We start from the raw sequence: 23,081 nt of genomic DNA on the forward strand, positions 1-23,081 counted from the left end.
CAGCACAGTCCAATGATACCTATCCATTGGTTCGGTCTTATTGATTTTTGGGACAGAGAACGCGAATCGAGGAGCATCAGCAGGGTGAAGCGGAATAGTAAAGAAGCAGTCCTTTAAATCGATAATCAAGATATTCCAATTGCGAGGGATCATAGCAGGAGAAGGTAAGCCGGGCTGGGGAGCTCCCATATCCTCCATTGCATTGTTTATTTGATATAAATCGTGAAGTAATCACCATTTCCCGCTTTTCCTTTTAATAAGAAACACGGGTGAATTCCAGGGACTGGTTGTGGGGTGTCCTGGTTCCAGTTAGGACAGAGTTAATTTTCCTCATAGTAGCTGGTAGGGTGCTATGTTTTGGATTAGGATGAGAAGAGCGCTGATAACATGCTGATGTTTTAATTGTTGCAGAGCAGTGCTTACACCAGGCCAAGGACTTTTCAGCTTCTCGCTCTGTCCTGACAGCGAGCAGGCTAGGGGTGCAGCAGGAGCTGGGAGGGGACAGACCCAGGACAGCTGACCCAAACTGGCCAAAGGGGTATTCCATACCATCTGACGTCATGCTAAACAATATATAGGGGTGGCTGGCCGGGGTGGGGGGGCGGCTTCTCGGGGATAGGCTGGGCATCGGTCAGCGGGTGGTGAGCAATTGCATTGTGCATCACTTGTTTCTTACACATTATTATTATTAATACTATTATCATTATCACTATTATTATTGTTATTATTATATTCCTGTCTTAATAAACTGTCTTTATCTCAACTCACCGGCTTCACTTTCCCTTTTCTCTCCCCCATCCCAGAGAGGGAGGGGGGAGGGTGAGCGAACGGCTGTGTGGTGTTTAGCTGCCAGCCGGGTTAAACCACAACATGGGGGTAATGTGTCCCAATTGTAACTGTTCTTGGACAAGTTCTTGGAGAGCAGAGACCTTTTCCACAGGGAGCGGCCATTGAGTCACCCACACAGGATTATTAGTCCTCCAGGTGAGTCTCACGCGTGATCATTTGTCAATGGCCGCTATTGAAAATTTTCCGGAAAGCTCAGGGTGAACTCGCCCTGTTCCATCACATCCCTTCCCAGGAGACTGACAAGTATGAGGGCAGCATACGGCCAGACGTTATACAGCGAGCCTTCATGAGTCTTAATGGTAAGCATATACCGGCTCTGAAAAGTATCAGAGACACCACCGACTCCCACAAGGCCTTTTGTGGTGGAATCTAAAGGCCAACTTTTGGGCCAGTCGTGAAGAGCAATTACCGTGACATCTGCCCCGGTATCCATTAATACGGTTTTTTGTGCGCTCAAGAGGACAGCCTTTGGGTGATGAAGTGTTAGGGTCAGTGTAGGTCTCTTGATGGTGATGGCCGAGGCCCAAAAAACTGATGGGCGTCCCGTCGATCCAAACTCCGCGCTGTGTCGGTCGCATGTCTCTGCTTGTGGAACTATGGCTTTAAACAGTATTAACTGTGCAATTGTAGTCCCCTTGGGAATGAGCATTGGAGGAGAAGGAGTCCACGCCATTGCTTGTATTATTCCTTCATAATCAGCATCGATTACTCCAGGCAGTACAAAAAGACAAAAAGTACAAAAAGTGTGGTGCTAAACCGTCCTAGCAAGAGGGCGCTGCATCCCTTCCCTATTGGTCCCTTTACGTTTAGAGGTATTCTGCGGACCCGAGTGTCCCAAAGGGTGCAGCTCGTTGCTGTGGAGACATCCAATCCGGCGCTTCCTCGGGTTCTGGCTGTGAGGGAATCCACGGTGACGTAGTGGACGGGATCGCTGGAGCAGTGGGCGGCTGCGGTCGCAGCCCGGTAGTCGTCATCGCCCAGGGCGGTGACTTCCGCGAGGACGGCCCGCCCACGACGGAGGGCCGGGGCACTTGTGTCGTCGCGCGGCCCCGCCCCGCGCTCTGCTTCCCGTTTCCCTGCCGCGGTTGTAAAGGTCGTCCCTCTGCATCATGCGTCGAACGGCACTGGCTAGCCCAGTGCCATCCCGTGCCGCACCGTGGGCAAACAGTGGGAGGGGCAGAGTTACCGCGTTCCCCCCCCGCTCCTCGCTGTGGGCATTCGGTGGCAAAATGTCCTGTGGCTCGATAGCGAAAACACTGTTTACCCCCAGTTTTAAGCGCAGCAGAAAAAGCTCCGGCCAAGGCGGCAGCGTGATGTTCTATGGATCCGACTCGATTGCATGCCTCTATCATTTGTACCAGTGTAGTATTAGCAGGCAGGGCTTGGAGTATTTTCTTACAGTCTGTGTTTGCATTTTCCACTGCCAGTTTTAGTATAAGGGCCTCTTTGGCCTCGCGGTTGTCAATTTGTTTGTCCAAAGCGTCTCGCAATCTATCAATGAATTGCATATAAGGCTCTGTTGCCTAATGCTGGTAAATGATGGCTCGGCTTTTCCAACTTCAGGCAACTTCAGCATAGCCTGGAGGGCCAGAGACAAGGACTGCCGCAGGATGGCATCGTCGAGCCTAGCCTGCAATCTCGGATCAAGTAACGGCTCGGTCCCCATCAACTGTGGGATCCCGGCTCCCCGGAAGGGGTCGCCAGGCTGCCGTTCTATGTTACCCAGTGTAGCGGGTTTACGTGGCAAGGTTTCGGTAGAAAGGGGGCCATAGGGGTGGCTTCTGTGAAAAGAATCTAGAAGCTGCCCCATGTTTGGTAAGGGTCCCACTGCTGACCAGAGCTGAGCCAATAAGTGATGTTGTTTTGCGCATCTCTAAGAGCATATTTAAGACAGGGGAAAAGCACGCTGCACCACACACACCAGCTGAGAGAGTGAGAGGAGTGAGGAACAGCCTTGCAGGTGCCAAGGTCAGTGAAGAAGGAGGGGGAGAGGTGCTCCAGGCAGAAGTCCCCTGCGGCCTGTGGTGAGGACCATGGTGAAGCAGGCTGTCCCCCTGCAGCCCATGGAGTACCACAGTGGAGCAGGGTTCCACGCTGCAGCCCGTGGAGGAGACCACGGTGGAGCAGGTGGACCTGCACCGACGGAGACTGGGGCCTGTGGAAGACCCCTGCCAGAGCAGATTCCGGGCCAGACCTGTTCCTGTGGAGAGGAGACCACGCAGGAGCAGGTAACCTGGCAGGAGCTGCTGCCCGTGGGGGATCCAGGTTGGAGCAGTTTGCTCCTGAGGGATGGACCCCGTGGTACGGACCCATATCTGGAGCAGTTCTTGAAGAGCTGCTGCCTGTGGGCAGCCCGCGCCGGATCAGTTCAGCAAGGACTGCATCCCGTGGGAGGGACCCCACAGCACAGGGGACAAGAGTGACCGAGAAGGAGCGGCGGAAAAGAAGCGCTGTAGACTGACCATAACCCCTGTTATAAATGACTGAGTCCCAAATAGGATTACAATCAAAGTTTACAATTTATTAAATGAATAGAGGCAAGCAAACAGCGCTGGGTGCGCCGGGAGTCTCTGCTCCACCAGGACGCACACCTGTTACGTAAGGCGGCTGGTTTTTATGCTCCTAGGCTAATACATATTTATTACTACTTCTAGAAGAGGCAGGGTTATTATAATTGGTTTCCCGAATCCAAAGTCCTCCCAGGTGCGCCTGCTTATCAGTCTCTGTTAGTCTCTCGGGGGCCGCTCGGACAGGGAGGCTCATATTCTTCCTCCTTATCTAGTGGTCTCTTGGCTGGATGTCAGAAGTTACTGCATGTCCGTGCAGAGTCAGCAGTTTTTCTCTGAAGAAATCCCTTTGTTCTCTTCTCACCTAAACCCAGGCCTCAATGTTAACCCTTCAAATCCCTTAGTGTGGGAATAGAAATGTTGTTTTTGCAGTGTTACATTGTTTAGAAGGAAGGAATGTGGTATTGAGATATGCTTACAGTGATAAGAAAGCTCAGCAGGTGACCTCCTAAAATGCAGACAACCAGACTCCTTAGAGCAATCAGGTGAAAATCACTATGTTAAGTCAAGCCAGATAAGGGGAGAAAACATTACCACCTCAAAAACAGGCCGGCAACTGAAGGCCAGGCATTGCCTGTGAAGCATCAGATAGATTGTGAACCTGGATTACCCACTCCAGTGGGGAAACAGGGGAGGGTCCTGTCATCAAAAAGTACATAAACTGTGTTTTGGAACCAGTAGGTTCCTGCTTGTGGGACGCCCGCCATTGCAATCGCGAATAAATTACTACTTCACTGAGATCCTTGCCTGAGCCTAAGTTATTGGCTACGGAGTGTTTCTCACACAAGAAAAGACTGCCTGGGGAAATGAGGCCTGTAAGTCTCTCTTTGCTATTCCCTTCCTTGCGTGATAGCAATATCAGGGCTCCCCCTGCATTCTCCACAGCTATAGGTAACCATACAGCTTGCCTCTCACGGCAGGGTGTGAGTGCTACCCGGCATCTGGGAGAATTTGCCTTGTAGCTTCTCAGGTTCCCTCTTCAGTTTCTCCCGCTACTAATAGATCGTCCACATATTGCAATAATTTGACCCTCCCTAGGTAACGTGAAATCTTGTAAAATCTTTTCTAAAGTTTGTCCAAATAGATTTGGTGACTCTGTAAACCCCTGTGGTAGCACAGTCCATCTTAATTGTTGTTTTCGTCCCGTTTTGGGGTCCTCCCACTCGAAGGCAAAATAATCTCTGGATCTCTCATCCAGAGGGCAGTGTGGGAATAGAAATGTTGTTTTTGCAGTGTTACATTGTATAGAAGGAAGGAATGTGGTATTGAGATATGCTTACAGTGATAAGAAAGCTCAGCAGGTGACCTCCTAAAATGCAGACAACCAGACTCCTTAGAGCAATCAGGTTAAAATCACTATGTTAAGTCAAGCCAGATAAGGGGAGAAAACATTACCATCTCAAAAACAGGCCGGCAACTGAAGGCCAGGCATTGTCTGTGAAGCATCAGGTAGATTGTGAACCTGGATTACCCACTCCAGTGGGGAAACAGGGGAGGGTCCTGTCATCAAAAAGTATATAAACTGTGTTTTGGAACTAGTGGGTGCGCTCTCCTGCTTGTGGGGCGCCCGCCATTGCAATCGCGAATAAATTACTACTTCACTGAGATCCACGCCTGAGCCTAAGTTATTGGCTACAGAGTGTTTCTCACAGCAGGCCCTAAATGCATCTTTCAGATCTATTACACTATACCACGTATGTTTGGGAGATATACGACCCAATAAAGTATAATAATATAAATATAAATAAATAATGTTTTGCCCTCGGGGGGAACCGCTTCCCTTATTCCCTGTATGATTAATGTTCTCAAATCCCTCATATTCTGTCTTCCTTGGGGTTGTTGATGATCCCAGTGGGGATCCACGTTTGGCCATTTTTGGTCTCCCGGGGGTCCTGCCTGATTCTGTCTCTCCCACATTCTCATTCCAGCTTGCCTAATCATTCCTTTTTCCTCGACAGTAAATAAGATCCCTAAAATGGACTGTATTTCTTCCCAGGTATAAGTATTGGGACCTAGGAATTGGTCCAGTTTTTCAGCTACTCCGAGGGGGTCATCTAATAAGGCCCCCATTTCTTTCTTGAAATTCCTTACATCTGTGGTATTTAAGGGGACTGCCACAAACCCAATGCCTCCCTGATTGCCTCTGAGGGGTACCTCTCTTAAGGGATACAGAGAAGCTCCCTCAGATGTGGCAGTCCTACTTCTTGTACATGCAGCCGGAGGTCGGTCTAATTCCGGTGCTGTCGGTGGTAGAGATACCACAGCTGCTGGAGGTGGGGCCACTGCCGGAGGTGGATTGTTAGAATATAGAGGTGGTAAATTATCTAATGGCTCCCATTTATCATCTTTTTCTTTTTCCCGTTTTTCTTCTCCTTCTTCAAACTCCTCCTCTGTTTTTAGTGTAAATACTGAGGCTGGAAAAGGACGTGAAGTCCTGATCCATAATCCTGCATAATCACTTTCCTCCTGGCTAAAAGGTTCCTTTGAATTAACATGTAGATTTAAAGCCTGGCAAACCCAGTCTTCAAAAGATCCGAAAATAGGCCAAAAGACATGTGGTCTTAAAGGCTCCTTCGGCCATTCTATCATACAATACTGAATCATTTTTAATTTACTTTTTCCTTTTCCGGGGCCCCTATCGTTCCAATTTCTGATCATTATCCCTAATGGACTTTCTGGTGGTATGTCTGGTAATTTGCTCCCTTTTCTCTGGTCCCGGGTCTTCGACTTTGTCTGACCCATCTAGGATTCAGGACCTATCACCCACCCACGAATCCTATAGGAATCGCTTCGGTCCTTCAGTGGCCAAGTCCCTCGCGGGAGATTGGAACCGCGGTTAGAAGACCTCCACAATCACTTCGGAACTACGTTCCGTCTCAGTCACACTCTCACACACACACAGGCAACGGAATCCCACCCAACCGAACGGTATACGCCTTAAATACTTACGACTCCGTCGTCTTCGTTCGGATCTTCGCGCGCAGAATTACGGGCAAAATATAGTGCTGCAGCCGGGAAAGGGAGCTCATAAAAAAATCTAAATCGTTGCTTGCCCTTATTCAGGTTCAAGATGGCATTAGCCCCGACCCGACTCGAACAGGAGCCACCAAATGGTGGGGGCGCCCCTCCTAGATCAAGTCAGAATTCAGGAACCAAGACCATCCCGGACGAGCCCCCAATTGTTATAAATGACTGAGTCCCAAATAGGATTACAATCAAAGTTTACAATTTATTAAACGAATAGAGGCAAGCAAACAGCGCTGGGTGTGCCGGGAGTCTCTGCTCCACCAGGACGCACACCTGTTATGTAAGGCGGCTGGTTTTTATGCTCCTAGGCCAATACATATTCATTACTACTTCTAGAAGAGGCAGGGTTATTATAATTGGTTTCCCGAATCCAAAGTCCTCCCAGGGGCGCCTGCTTATCAGTCTCTGTTAGTCTCTCGGGGGCCGCTCGGACGGGGAGGCTCATATTCTTCCTCCTTATCTAGTGGTCTCTTGGCCGGCTGTCAGAAGTTACTGCACGTCCGTGCAGAGTCAGCAGTTTTTCTCTGAAGAAATCCCTTTGTTCTCTTATCACCTAAACCCAGGCCTCAATGTTAACCCTTCAAATCCCTTAGTGGCACAAATTGCTGGACCATTCCTTACACCCCCGTTCCCCTGCACCGCTCAGGGGGAAGAGGTGGAAGAGGGTGGATGGGGGGGAAGGTGTTTTTGGTTTCTTTCCTTTGTTTCTCACTTCTCTAGGTTGTTAGTAATAGGCAATAAATCTCACTGTCTCCCTATGCTGAGTCTGTTTTGCCCCTCACGATAATTACCGTGTGACCTCCTCGTCCTTATCTCAACCCTTGAGCCCTTTTCATCATATTTTCTCCCTGTTCCACTTTGAGGAGGGGGAGTGAGAGAGCGGTTGTGGTGGAGCTCAATGGCAAATTGGAAAAGGCATGACCAGATAATAGTAAGATGGGATACCCCGTCAAAATATGGGTGAATGTGACAGAGGGTTATGTACCACAATCTGTCATGTTTGATGCTTGTGAGGTGTTAGCTTGCGGAGATTTAAATGCCCAACGACAACTGAGCAGAGAGAACAAATAACTGGGAGAGGCCCAACAGCCAGATTGAGAATAGCTGTATGGAAACGATCCTCTATTGCCATCAGAGAAAGGGAGAAACTCAAAGAGAAAACAGGAGGCCCTCTTTGAAATGCGGCAGTTCAAACATTTGAGATTGAAACAGGGTATGGGGATGTGAATGCCTGGATAGAATGGGTCAAATATACTGTCCAGAGTCTCAACCATAGCAATTGCTATGCTTGTGCCTCGGGACGACCAATTGCCCAGATAGTGCCCTGCCCATTGGGGTGGACCAAGGATTCCCAGGGAATGCGATGTATGATTGCATTGTACCAAGAAAAGACTGCCTGGGGAAATGAGGCCTGTAAGTCTCTCTCTTTGCTGTTCCCTTCCTCGCGTGATAGCCATATCAGGGTTCCCCCTGCATTCTCTACAGCTATAGGTAACCATACAGCTTGCCTCTCACGGCAGGGTGTGAGTGCTACCCAGCATCTGGGAGAATTTGCCTTGTGCACGAGGACCTTGAATGCTACCAAGGACTTGATGGGAAACTGCTCAAGACTTGAGATCCCCAGGGCAGATCTCTGGTGGTACTGTGGAGGGAAGATCTTATGGTCCACCCTGCCATCTAATTGGGGAGGCACTTGTGCACTTGTTCAATTAGCTATACCCTTCACCCTGGCATTTGAAAGAGAAACATCACAAATACCCAGAAGAAGTAAAAGAAGCTTAGGAGTATCATTCGATGATAGAGCGTACATAGATTCTATTGGGGTGCCTACAGGAGTTCCTGATGAACATAAAGCCAGGAATCAAATTGCTGCAGGGTTTGAGTCACCGTTCTGGTGGGTAACAATCAATAAGAATGTGGATTGGATTACTTATATTTATTATAATCAGCAGAGATTCATAAATTATACAAGGGATGCGATAAGAGGAATCGCTGAACAACTAGATGCCACCAGCAAAATGGCTTAGGAAAACAGAATAGCATTAGATATGATGCTTGCGGAGAAAGGAGGTGTGTGTGTGTGTGATACTGAGCAACCATTGTTGCACTTCTATACCCGACAATACTGCCCCGGATGGCACAGTAACTGAGCACTGCAAGGGTTTACCACCCTTGCCAGTGAATTGGCAGAAAAATTAGGCATATTTACATCCTTGATCGTAGTAGCAGGAGTTTTGACAGCCGTTGGTTGTTGCATTATCCCCTGTGTAAAAGGACTACTACAGTGGTTAACTGAAACTGCACTATTGAAACAAATGACCACGAAGCCACCACCTTACTCAGATAAGGTGATGATATTAGAGGAGATGGAAAGCAAAGAAGGTGAAGAAGAGGAAGATATCTACCAAATTACACCTTAGAGAAAAATTTTGCAAAAATCAACAAATTATAAAAAGAGAAAAGGGTGGAGTTGTGGGAATAGAAATGTTGTTTTTGCAGTGTTACATTGTTTAGAAGGAAGGAATGTGGTATTGAGATATGCTTACAGTGATAAGAAAGCTCAGCAGGTGACCTCGTAAAATGCAGACAACCAGACTCCTTAGAACAATTAGGTGAAAATCACGGTGTTAAGTCAAGTCAGATAAGTGAAGAAACATTACCACTTCAAACAGTAAAAAAGTCAAAAGAAATTTGAAATTTAACAGGCCGGCAACTGAAGGCCATGCATTGCCTGTGAAGCGTCAGATAGATTGTGAACCTGGATTACCCACTCCAGTGGGGAAACAGGGGAGGGTCCTGTCATCAAAAAGTACATAAACTGTGTTTTGAAACCAGTAGGTTCCTGCTTGTGGGACGCCCGCCATTGCAATCGCGAATAAATTACTACTTCACTGAGATCCTCGCCTGAGCCTAGGTTATTGGCTACGGAGTGTTTCTCACAGGAGGACTTTGGATTCGGGAAAACAATTATAATAACCTCGCCTCTTTTAGAAGTAGTAATAAATATGTATTAGCATAGGAGTATAAAAAATTAGCCGCCTTACGTAATGGGTGTGCGTCCCGGTGGAGCAGAGCTTCACTTCTAGAACTTTCTACTTCTCTAGCTTGTTAGTAATAGGCAATAAATCTTACTATGTCCCTATGCTGAGTCTGTTTTGCCCCTCACGATAATTACTGTGTGACCTCCTCGCCCTTATCTCAACCCTTGAGCCCTTTTCATCATATTTTCTCCCTGTTCCACTTTGAGGAGGGGGAGTGAGAGAGCGGTTGTAGTGGAGCTCGGCCACCCACCGGAGTAAAACCACCACACCTAGGGCAGCTAATTCACACCCTTCTTTCCATTTTTGCTCCCACAGTAATTTTTGTGTTGGCGTTAAAATCATCCTGGCTATCTGAGGGCAGTCGTATGGCACCAACAATTGACCAGTCATAACATTTTTTTAACAATGACTGAGTAAATGGTGCGTGTAATCCATATGGAGTCACAGTCTTTCTTAATTCTTTAATTAGGTCCCATTGGAAGGCATTATATTCATTTGGACTGTTGGGTCACACCTGCACCGGGAAAGCTATTCCTACCGGGTCCCCGTCCTTTAGCGCTTCCCGGCGCACCAGCTCCCATCGTTCCCGCGGGTCGAAAGCTCGGGCCCCCAGGGAGGCATTATCGGGGTAGGCAAGGCGGGAGCCGAGGCGGTCAGCAGGGAGGGGCTCTGCGGCAGCGGTCCGCGGCCCTCTTCCTTGTCATCCCCCAGGTCTATCAAATTGCACCGCTCTGGTGACCTTGCAGGCTCTGATCTCGGTTCGGCTGCTGTTATTGCCTGGGCAGCGGCATTCTGTACTTCCTTTTCTGCCTGCCACGATCTTAACGTCTCAGTCACCAGCCACCACGTAGTCATCGCCTCAGCAGCATTAGTATCCCCACTGGACACTGCTTCCCATACTTTTTTCCCAGCTTGGTCCCAGGTTTTTACATCAAATACTGTGGAAGCCATTGAGGGGAGTCCTTGTTTTCACAAAAATTTCAATAATAGCTTTATCTTAAATGGATCATATTTTACTCCCCCTGTCTATTAGGAGTTGCGCTAGTAGTTCCACTATAGCCTCTTCCTCTGCCGAAAGGCTAGCTCCCATGATTAATGCCCAGCTGCTCACCTGTCCTTCAGGTGATGTCCCAGGGCTGAAGCTGCAGTCCAGCTGCAAGCTTGACTTGTTTGGCTGGGTTCCCTTCAGACGCTCATGCAGCGCTGCTCCTCCCCTATCACATCAGGGTCACCATTTGAAGGGATGCAAGACACGGACTCCTGATAGCTCTTGAACAGGAGACCTTTATTGCCCTTTTTCACTACTACATATACTTTCCCCCTAGCCCCACACACCTGAATTGGTCATACAATTGGTTAGAGACCCTCAGACACGCGCCTCGAGCCAGCCAACAACTGGCCACTGCCCAAAGCTCATCTTTAACACTGTAGCCAATTTACTTTATCTTGACCTTGCTGAAGTTTTTTGTTTCTACGGCTTGTTTTCTCATTATCTCTAATTCAGGGACATGTGAAACAGCGCGATGCCACCTGCAAATTCCTTTCCCACAATTAAAAGCCTATTATCAGTTTGGTTTGGACAATCAGATATTTTTCAGAAGTTTGCTATGACCTAATGCCTAAAGAAATATTTGTATCTATTTTCCAAAACTACCAATTGAGGAAGTAGATTTTAAACATATCCAGGAATGAAGTTACCAGAGCACAACAAGCCTTTAGTAGTGTGCAAGCATTAACCTTCCTCCTTCATTTTGTCTGCACCAGCAGCAAGGCATCAGGGCTCTCTCCCCATCTCCACTGACAGAGAGTTGGGGGGGGGGGGGGGGGGGCGCGCAGAGGCGGAATTGCAGGAACCTAATCCAATTTGAACATCCTGTTTTGCTCGAGAGGAGGCAGCTGCCTCTTGGGGTAAGATGGATTTAAAAGAGTATCACTCCCCCCCCCCCCCCGCTTCATCCTTTTGTTCTAGGAGGGAGACAGCAGTATTTGTATAAAGGAGAAATTAGGTTACAGGAAGGGGTGCTGGTGCTGAGGAGCAGGAACTCTGTGCAAGGGCTGAGGAGGTAAAGGGTGATCCAGCAGACAGGTCCCCAGTTCACAACACAAAATACATGATTCATCTTAGAATTTCTACGTGAGTTTGGACAAGTCCCTTTGTTTCTCTGGACCTCTACTCCCTATTTATAAAACTAGAATAAATCCTTCACCTCTCAGAGGTTACCTGTCTTATGGACTGTGGGGTGCTCAGATGAGGAGGTAACGGTGGCAATAGCAGGTAACTCAAGTACAATTGCAACCATTTAGTTTACCGTTTTTATTTACTGTAGCCAAAACCCACTCAAATATCCGCTCCAGTTTTTGCCAAATCTCACTTGAATGACAGAGAAAATCCTTAATACTCATCTGTAAAAGTAGTGACGATCTTCCAAGGGAGACCAGAAATACTCGGGCTGAATCGTCCCAAGTATCTCAGGCAGTGATATACACACATCACACAAAGCCAAAGACATCTGTTTCACGGATTTACCGTTTCTCCATGATTTCTTTAAGCCATTAAGTTGTTTACAGAACCACCCTCAACTGAAAGTCTTTTGTAACACGGGTTCTTCTCATTTGAAATGAGTAAAACCCTTTTTATAAAAGGTGCTTCAGAGAGCGGCCTGATGAGGTGTGTACCCAGCACCCTCAAGAGAAATCAAGGAAGAGGATGGAGCAGCCAGTACTCATACAAGCTACAGTACTTGACTTGCTTAGGGAGAAGACTACATTTGGGTATTTCTTCATAATTTTTACAACGTTGCTCAGAGCTTTAACCTCTGCAGTGTGCTGTGTCTGCCATATTGACAGCCTGATTTACTAATGTAAACTAATTAGGACATGTGAAATCTAAAAACTTTTGTTATACTAAGGAATTACATTTTCTTCTAAATTTTTAACTTCTGGCTAATTCATCTTGATACTGGGCTCAACTAGCCTTTTTCTTCAGGTCACATTCCTAGACATTTTGTTAGAGCAAAGTTTGCCTGGCAAACACTTTTTTTGGGCTTTGATTAATCAATATATAGCTTAAGTGAAGTCTTTTGTTTACACCACTCATTAATAGATCTATAGATAGATCTTTATCTATTGAAACATGCAACAATTTCCTTTATATTTTTGAAGCCCATTGAAATTAATCTGACTGCAAATATAAAAGAACAGTGAAAAAATAATTACAGGAGTTAAATCAAGGTAGTACTCAAGTTTCTTCTTCAAAGGCACAATTTCTTCCTGCATTTCAGCCAGTTTCTGTGGACAGAACAAGTATTATATTCCATAGTCTTACATGTAAAGAGATGTAAATCAGTGAAACACATTTAGAATTATCTACAGCATTTCAGAATTCACTGATATTAGAGTTCTTGTGATCCTTCTCAAAATGTATGGAGAACTAAAGATCTACCTTTCACTCAGTCAGTCAAACCCAGTTCAAATTTTACAGAGGTACATTCTCTTCCTTTCTGAAAACATACAACACTGTTTCCTACAGGATAACCACCCAATCTCACCTCCCTGACAGGAGGGAGCCTGTCAACTCAGAAGCCACCAGAGGACTTTCATGGTCAACATCGCTGTAGGCCACACACAGACCTGAGCCCCAAGGAAGGAGATACAGTCTCATGTCTATGGCTTGTGTGTGAAAATTTTACACACGCAACAGAAAAAAAGTCCCCAAACATGCACTGCTTTGCTCATTGTGTTAACAAGGGAAGGTAGTTTCCCTGAGGGGCTGAAAATTTAGCACATTACAAAGCCCTTTTTATTCCCCTCAAATAATCAAACTAAAACATACCAAAAAACGCGCTCCAAAGATGAAGTCATTTGTGCTGCATAATTCACAGAGCTCTTGGCAAAGCAGACATAGAAATGCCAGGGAGTCAAACATGCCCTTTTACTCAAGTTTGAGAAGATGATGAAGGTCATATAAAGACTAGAAAGGTTCCAATTCCATTTTGTATGTAGAATTCCAACATGATTTTTAGTTAGTGCTCTTCTGAAACACTGTGCAAAGTCAACATTGCCACCCAGTGCTGGTTCACAAGAATGACAGCGTACATTCAGGAAACCTATCTTAATTGTTCAACCTAATAGGCAGGAAGAGATAGTAAAAGAAATGGGAAGAGAGACTGAAATGCCCATTACAGTAACAGCAAGTAACATTAAAACACATTGAGTGCAGACAGAACTACTCAAATACATTAAATTTGTATAAATACTCAGTACAAAGCTGGACAATCTATAGTTAGTAACTCAAGAAATGTGGTTTTTTCCTTTTAAAAATATCCTGCTGGACTTACGATTTAGTTAAAAATGTTATGTTTAAAGACAAGAAAAAGGCACACAATAGTTCAGAATCTGGGCTTTGCTCAACCTCCTCCCTTTGCTCAGGGGCATTTGAGAGCAGGTGTATTTCACACACACTAGAAGCAATCACCTGGGTAATTTTATTTAGTAATTGCAATACACAGGCAGCCATGTAATGAGATATATTCCACAGAATATCCACTCCATTTGCAACATGGATTGCTGTAGAAACATCTGTCTTGTACCAACAGACCTACCTCAGACATGCTCACTAGTGACTGATGTGTCAATGACTGATCCAACCCTGTGGCAGCAAGCTGCTCCTACAAACAGGAAAGAGTTCAAAAGATACATGACAAAATATAACAGGAAAGAGAAAGATTTTGCCATTTCCTTGGGTTTTGATTGAAACAGTCAGACAAGAACACAGTCTGAAAATAGTAGAAACGTGCTACTTGAACTACAGCTCTAGCTGGTGTATGAAATCAGTCACTACTAAAGTTTACTCCAAGAATAACAAATCTTTACAGAAAATTAGTGGGAGAAGAGCACATGGCAAGGTTGTGAAGAGGTTTCTCAGTAAAGTGTTGTTAACACTAATTCAACATTTTCTATCTGATATTTGTCAGGATATTGAACAGCATCCAAGTATTAAATAAAGCATTCACATATCCTTCATCACATAGGGAAAGGCAAAGAAGACAGAACAACTTCTGCCTTCAACATTTAATCATTCATTAATCCCCCCCCAAATGGCTATATTCAGGATTTTGATACAATTTTCCTCAGTGAATCATATGTTCTACTGTTAATATAAGAGTATACAGACAAGTTAACAGTACATCACAGCAAACACAAAGTAGTCTTACCTAATATTCCCAGAAGGGAAAGTATCCTTGCATTTACCCAAGGACATTCAGAAGAATGAGCATGTACATATCAAGAACAATTGAAGTATGATAATGACTCATCCTGTTAGGCCAGATGTCCTAAATCCAGGAGTTTAGGAAGCTCCAGCGATGTCCCTAGCTAGTTTTTAGGCCTGACCAATCATGACTATGCCAACCTGTTACAGCATCCTGTTAGATAATTCCTTCCATCTACCTCAGCAGCCTTAATCCTGATTTTGAAATCCTCAGATTTGTCTTTCATGAACTTCAAGTTCTGGGATCGGCTCTCAGCCTTGGCTCTTTCTACCTCAAGATGTTCCTTTGGTTTTTTTTTGTTTGTTTGTTTTTTGTTTTTTTAAGATCCATTAAAAAAAAAAAAGAAAGAAACCTTTACATTCAAAGAAACACCAGTATTCACATACCACTTAGTCATCTATGCTCAAGCTAAATGCCATAATATAACCAACTTCAGAAGGGAGAGAATGTTTGCATTTTCCTGTGAGATTCCCTTACGTAAATATCCATGGCCGTCAACTCCAGACTCCCAAGACCCACAGGATAAAAGGTCAAGGGGAAAGCCATCTGTGTAACAGCACAGAGTAACAGTCTTCCGCTTAATTCTCTAATTCGCTTAGGGACATGTTATGAAGGCTAAACTTATGAGCATAGAGAGGAGCCATGGCAAAACTGGGAGAGGCATGTGGATCTTGTATCTTTGCTACAAGAGCACCACAATTACAACTTTGACAGAACCAGACAATAATTAGAATGGAAAGAAACTGTGGAGATCATCTGGACCAATGCCCAGGGAGGGGCTGATCACGCTGTACTTGGCAAAGCCCTTCAGATGACATCCTTTAGGAAATGGACTTGATACTGATTACTTTATTTTTTCTTTTAGACTCTCCCGTGCAACGGTTAAAGGAGATTCTTACCTGGGAACCCTTTTTGTTTTGCCTGGCTCCTTCATTCTAACTACAAAGCCCACAGTAAGCGTGGTAAGATGATGTGGTTTGCCCTCAACCTCAGCTGAAGAGGACTGGTGGAAGATGCCGTCCCATATCTGAAAACTGCTTGCAAACCATTTTTGGTTTAAAATAATAGGTTTGATCATAGCCCCAAAAGTCTTGACTTCTGAACGTGTCCATAGCACACAGCTTTTGGCAGACACTTCCCAATACTGTGGATTAAAGATGCATCAAAAACCTGTCAGTATGGTTACCCTTGTTAGTTGTCACAACGAATACACCACATGGCAGAGATCAGCAGCACTGCCTACATCTTTCCCCTTTCTCATCCATTACTTACTCCTCTGCTTTTCCAGCGCCAGTGCAGCAGTTCATTTTTTCCTAATGTTGGTCAACTCCAGTTCCATTTCTCTGTTCTTTGATTCTGTTGTATACAGCTCGGGACTCATATCATTGATGGCACAGAAGCAGCTGGTGGAAAGAAAGATTCAGTGGGAATACTAAACAGTCAACTTTTATGAAACTCAGAAGTCTTGTTGTTGTTTACCCCACACACACTTTCCTCAAGTGACCTGTTTTTCTCATGTTATGATGCGTCAGGTAATTAACTACCGGGTATTTTAGAAGAGGAAAATAAATCACTGAAGGTATTTGCTTCCCTTAATTAGCAGAGATTTTGTCCAAAAGGGGAAACAACTCAGTAAACTGAGTACTAGGACAGGCTAAACAGGACCTGACATTCTAGTGAATATAGCCACCAGGTTTGAAATAATAAAACGCTCCACTCCTGGCTTGCCAAACTGCCTTTGAAATTCAGTTTCTGAAAATACATGTCCCTGGGACACTCCCAGAAGTATTTCATTCACTCATTCTTCTCAAATTGTTCATTGCTGCCTGCCCCGCTGTCTCTAAAGAGCTGTAAGAGCAAAGCTCCCAAATGTGATTTTAAAAAAAATGGATTCCAAGGCAGATTTCAGCTCCTCCTTACTGAGGATGCTCAAGGGACTCCTGCTGTGTTATAGTTTAAGGTCAGGCAGAGGGGCTGAGAAAGAACAGACTAACAGCTGCCATTTTTCTCTGTGGCTGAGCCAAAGAATCACAGAATTGTAGGGGTTGGAAGGGACCTCAAGAGATCATCGGGTCCAACCCCCCTGCCAAAGCAGGTTCCCTAGAGCAGGCTGCACAGGTAGGCATCCAGACGGGCCTTGAGTATCTCCAGAGAAGAAGACTCCACAACCTCCCTGGGCAGCCTGTCCCAGCGCTCCGTCACCCTCGCTGTGAAGAAGCTCTTTCTCGTATTGGTGCAGAACTTCCTGTGATCCATTTTGTGGCCATTACCCCTTGCCCTGTCCCCACAGACCACTGAAAAGAGGTTGGCCATATCCCTCTGTCTCCCACACTTAAGATATTTGTAAACACTGATAAGATCCCCTCTCAGCTTTCTCCTCTCAAGGCTGAACAAACTCAGCTCTCTCAGTCTTTCCTCATAGGGAAGATGTTCCAGGCCCCATATCATCTTTGTGGCCCTCTGCTGGACTCTTTCCAGGAGATCCCTGTCTTTTTCGTACCGGGGAGCCCAGAACTCGACACAGTACTCCAGGTGAGGCCTGACCAGGGCAGAGTAGAGGGGGAGGATCACCTCCCTTGACCTGCTGGCCACGCTCCTTTTAACGCACGCCAGGATCCCATTGCCCTTCTTGGTCACCAGGGCACACTGCCAGCTCATGGCCAACCTGTCGTCCACCAGGACCCCCAGGTCCTTCTCCGCAGAGCTCCTCTCCAGCAGGTCATCCCCCAGCCTGTACTGATACGTGCGGTTGTTCCTTCCCAGGTGCAGGACTCTACACTTGCTCTTATTAAACCTCATTTGGTTTCTTCCTGCCCATCTCTCCAGCCGGTCCAGGTCTCACTGAATGGCAGCACAGCCTTCTGGCGTGTCAGCCACTCCTTCCAGCTTCGTGTCATCAGCATACTTGCTGAGGGCAGACACTATTCCCTCATCAAGGCGGTCGGTGAAGATGTTGAACAGGACCAGACCCAGCACCGACCCCTGGGGAACACCGCTAGTCACAGGTCTCCAGCCAGACTCTGCACTGCCGATCACCACCCTCTGAGCTCGGCCAGTCAGCCAGTTCTCAACCCACCTTACTGTCCACTCCTCTATCCCACACTTTCTCAGCTTTGCTATCAGGATGTCATGGGAGACAGTATCAAAAGCCTCGCTAAAGTCAGGAAAACTCCTTAGAATAACTGAGGCTTGATAAGAAAGGAAAGAGAGGAGCTGAGACCAAACAACCAGTTACATTTCCACAGTCCTTGTCTCAGCAGTATAAAAGCTGCTCCAGCTTGTGCTACCTAGCATGAAAGTTGTAATGGACACATCCTGCATGCACTGATCATGAAGGCATGGGCTAAAAAGAGGTTTAATTGTAGCTAAGGCACCTTCTGGGCTTCAAAGACTTTCCTTACTGGGAAAGTCAAGTGTTGTGCTCAGTTTCTGGGTCCTCTAAAGCTGCCCCAGTAGTGCAAAAGAAGCTGGACAAGTAAGATCCCTGGTGTGAAAGTACAGTTTGAAACCGTAGAAAGGGAAATAGCACAAACCATCACCCCTGATGCAGAGTGGAAAGAATTACCTGACAAGAGAGGTGCCTTTCGTTTCAAGTGTCATTGCACTGTTTACCAGGGCACTGAGGTAGGCGGTGCCTTCGCTGGACAGACTAGATAATGAAAGACAAGATTTTTTTTTTTTTTAATATAACTGTTCTTTTAAGCTCTAGGTATGACCCAATCCCACTCCAGAAGGTTTTTTTTTTTTTTTTTAAAACCTCTCTGCTGTTACGGAAAGAGCCACCATGCTTGTCACATGAAACCTCTGCTAGTAATGATATTCCTTCCTACCACAGGAGTCTGAAATTGCAGCAGAGCTCGCACCCATACCTGTCTGGTAGCATCCACATTCTCTGACAGCCTAAATCAACTGTACAACCTCCATTATTGTTTATTTGATAGCAAGTCACTAGAGGACCCAAAGAAAAAAAATCAAAGAGAGTTTTTTACCACATTGTCCTCTTGTGTACAACGTCAATCTCTTTACAGAGCAGTAAAATTCCTTCCTGAAAGAAGCCAAGGAAGGGATGATCCTTTAGTACATGTGTTAAGATCTATTATGGCCCCCTAAACCACTCACTTGGTCTAGAAAAAACATTATTGGACACAGACTCCAGGCTGTGAGAGCATAACTTAATCACCTCACTGTTGTTTCAGATTCCTCAAGTGTTTTCCTTAACAGTAGATTAGCACCAGTTCAGACTCTTAAATCAGCTGTAGGGTCTCTCTGCTATCTATCCAGCCAATATTCCAAAGCTGTGCTTATTCAGCCCAGCAGGCTAGGAGGCTTTAGTAATCAATCTGCCTGTCCATATTTACAGCCTACTCAAGCTGGCTAAAAAATTGCTTTTGACCAACCTTATGTCAGTCAGAGTGTATTTTGCTGAAAGGAAAGCATGGAGTACATTGGAGTAAAAGCTGTACCATAACAAAAGCTAAGCTTATTACTAGTTTGTTTTTTTAAATATGCTAGGTCATAAGGTTTTAACAAAAAAGTCTACAAGCTCACTAAGGAAAACCGTGATGAAACCAAGAACTGGAGCTTCTAACTCACCGTCTGCTTCATATTCTGCTGCCCTCTGCTCCATGCCTTCTATCAGCAAAGATATATCTCTGTCTCTGGATCCACTGTATTCTTCAGGCTTATACAAGATATCAATGGTCTGCGCATTCACTTCATATTGTGGAATGGGCTGATTCCCAAATATTTTCTTTAGCCATAAGGTAACCTGACAAGGAATGGGTGTGTGTGTGTAAAAAGTAAACAGTCAAGGGAAAGAGAGAAAATAGCTAATGGCTGTGAGAAATGTGAAGCACTGTGAGCTCTCCATTCCCGAAGAGCAGCTTCTACTACAGCAGTCAAAGCACTGCTGGAGAAAGGGGAAACAGCTTCCTTCACCTCTGCTTTAGACACCCTCTTCAGAGAACCACTTCCCTTCTAACCATCCTCATTTTTTTCTGGGCACCTTCTTATCTCCTAATTTTAGGAAATTTTATCTTTTTATTCTCATGTCCTGCTTGCTACAGACGCACTGATGACCCAAGAGACATTAAAGACCCCAATCACCACAGCCCCCTCGCCCACCCCTTACTCACCTGAGCCCAGGACCAAGCAGTGCCCGGGAGGACACAAGCTCGCTGTCCCCAACCATACGCATTCCACTTCTAAGCCCAACAGCGCCCCAACACCATTAGCGACTACAACTTCTCCCCCATAGCCATGACCATCAACAGCCGCCTTCAGCCTCCGCCCCGGCGTTCCCCGCGCGCCGCGGGGCCTGCTGGGAGTTGTAGTCCTGCGGGAGCGCCCAACCAGCCAGCCCCCATCCCCGGCGCCTTTACTGCAGGCACTGAGCCCGCTCCGCCTCTGCAATGTAGCCACAGCTGCGGTTGTCCTTTTCTTTTTCTTTTCGGGTCTGAGTTTTAGCACCTGAAACCTTTTCAGGTTCCTATTGCTTTATCCAGCCAGTGCAGTTCAGCGACAAGGTCACTAGCAGACAAGCGACCGGGAGCTCTCCATTTAAAGTTTACATATAACACCTTAGATATGAGGTTACAACATCCTAGTTTTAAAAATCTCAAAGCGTAAATAAAATAACAAATTGGTTCAATTCACTAACTGCAGCCATCACTTTTAATAGAACTGATTTAAGTGCTCTGAATGTTTTGAAATAATTTGCTTTTTCCTCTTACATACCTGATAGTTTAAGAAAACAGTCTTTAATCAGTAAAAATACTTGAGGTGAAATCAGTAAAATACTGAGGTGATTTTTGATGGAACTGTATGTTTCATGCATATCACAATACAAATTGCAAAAAAAAAGACATATAAAACTCTTCACCAAGAAGGTGTGAATCATCATGTAAGGAATGGTCCAGCAATTCGTGCCACTAAGGGATTTGAAGGGTTAACATTGAGGCCTGGGTTTAGGTGAGAAGAGAACAAAGGGATTTCTTCAGAGAAAAACTGCTGACTCTGCACGGACGTGCAGTAACTTCTGATAGCCGGCCAAGAGACCACTAGATAAGGAGGAAGAATATGAGCCTCCCCGTCCGAGCGGCCCCCGAGAGACTAACAGAGACTGATAAGCAGGTGCCCCTGGGAGGACTTTGGATTCGGGAAACCAATTATAATAACCCTGCCTCTTCTAGAAGTAGTAATGAATATGTATTAGCCTAGGAGCATAAAAACCAGCCGCCTTACGTAACAGGTGTGCGTCCCGGTGGAGCAGAGACTCCCGGCACACCCAGCGCTGTTTGCTTGCCTCTATTCGTTTAATAAATTGTAAACTTTGATTGTAATCCTATTTGGGACTCAGTCATTTATAACAATTGGGGGCTCGTCCGGGATGGTCTTGGTTCCTGAATTCTGACTTGATCTAGGAGGGGCGCCCCCACCATTTGGTGGCTCCTGTTCGAGTCGGGTCGGGGCTAATGCCATCTTGAACCTGAATAAGGGCAAGCAAAGATTTAGATTTTTTTATGAGCTCCCTTTCCCGGCTGCAGCACTATATTTTGCCCGTAATTCTGCGCGCGAAGATCCGAACGAAGACGACGGAGTCGTAAGTATTTAAGGCGTATACCGTTCGGTTGGGTGGGATTCCGTTGCCTGTGTGTGTGTGAGAGTGTGACTGAGACGGAACGTAGTTCCGAAGCGATTGTGGAGGTCTTCTAACCGCGGTTCCAATCTCCCGCGAGGGACTTGGCCGGTGAAGGACCGAAGCGATTCCTATAGGATTCGTGGGTGGGTGATAGGTCCTGAATCCCCTGCAAGACACTCTCACTAAGGCAACCAAGGGCTGTAGGAATTGCCACAGTAAAATTCCTAGATGGGTCAGACAAAGTCGAAGACCCGGGACCAGAGAAAAGGGAGCAGATTACCAGACATACCACCAGAAAGTCCATTAGGGATAATGATCAGAAATTGGAACGATAGGGGCCCCGGAAAAGGAAAAAGTAAATTAAAAATGATTCAGTATTGTATGATAGAATGGCCGAAGGAGCCTTTAAGACCACATGTCTTTTGGCCTATTTTCGGATCTTTTGAAGACTGGGTTTGCCAGGCTTTAAATCTACATGTTAATTCAAAGGAACCTTTTAGCCAGGAGGAAAGTGATTATGCAGGATTATGGATCAGGACTTCACGTCCTTTTCCAGCCTCAGTATTTACACTAAAAACAGAGGAGGAGTTTGAAGAAGGAGAAGAAAAACGGGAAAAAGAAAAAGATGATAAATGGGAGCCATTAGATAATTTACCACCTCTATATTCTAACAATCCACCTCCGGCAGTGGCCCCACCTCCAGCAGCTGTGGTATCTCTACCACCGACAGCACCGGAATTAGACCGACCTCCGGCTGCATGTACAAGAAGTAGGACTGCCACATCTGAGGGAGCTTCTCTGTATCCCTTAAGAGAGGTACCCCTCGGAGGCAATCAGGGAGGCATTGGGTTTGTGGCAGTCCCCTTAAATACCACAGATGTAAGGAATTTCAAGAAAGAAATGGGGGCCTTATTAGATGACCCCCTCGGAGTAGCTGAAAAACTGGACCAATTCCTAGGTCCCAATACTTATACCTGGGAAGAAATACAGTCCATTTTAGGGATCTTATTTACTGTCGAGGAAAAAGGAATGATTAGGCAAGCTGGAATGAGAATGTGGGAGAGACAGAATCAGGCAGGACCCCCGGGAGACCAAAAATGGCCAAACGTGGATCCCCACTGGGATCATCAACAACCCCAAGGAAGACAGAATATGAGGGATTTGAGAACATTAATCATACAGGGAATAAGGGAAGCGGTTCCCCCCGAGGGCAAAACATTATTTATTTATATTTATATTATTATACTTTATTGGGTCGTATATCTCCCAAACATACGTGGTATAGTGTAATAGATCTGAAAGATGCATTTTGGGCCTGCCCTCTGGATGAGAGATCCACAGATTATTTTGCCTTCGAGTGGGAGGACCCCAAAACGGGACGAAAACAACAATTAAGATGGACTGTGCTACCACAGGGGTTTACAGAGTCACCAAATCTATTTGGACAAACTTTAGAAAAGATTTTACAAGATTTCACGTTACCTAGGGAGGGTCAAATTATTGCAATATGTGGACGATCTATTAGTAGCGGGAGAAACTGAAGAGGGAACCTGAGAAGCTACTATTAAATTGCTAAACTTCTTAGGGGAAAGGAGATTAAAGGTGTCTCGATCGAAATTACAGTTTGTGGAACAGGAAGTAAAATACTTGGGGCACTGGCTGAGTAAGGGGAAAAAGAAGTTAGATC

At 45.8% G+C, this 23,081-nt stretch overlaps 1 pseudogene across 1 annotated transcript; it reads right to left on the reverse strand.

Annotated features, from left to right (window-relative positions):
- Nucleotides 1-11,783: 11,783 nt before the first annotated feature.
- On the reverse strand, nt 11,784-20,610 carry LOC310888811 (HAUS augmin-like complex subunit 1; annotated as a pseudogene). The gene is made up of 8 exons (XR_014589227.1): nt 19,890-20,610; nt 19,348-19,522; nt 18,744-18,799; nt 18,320-18,403; nt 16,027-16,157; nt 14,933-15,045; nt 14,086-14,151; nt 11,784-12,772 (listed from the first exon to the last, which is right to left on the reverse strand). The product of XR_014589227.1 is annotated as an HAUS augmin-like complex subunit 1 (transcript).
- Between the last annotated feature and the right edge of the window lie 2,471 nt (nt 20,611-23,081).

This window comes from Anser anser (genome assembly GCF_964211835.1).
Source record: "Anser anser genome assembly, contig: SUPER_W_unloc_1, whole genome shotgun sequence".
NCBI classification, from domain to species: Eukaryota; Metazoa; Chordata; class Aves; order Anseriformes; family Anatidae; genus Anser; species Anser anser.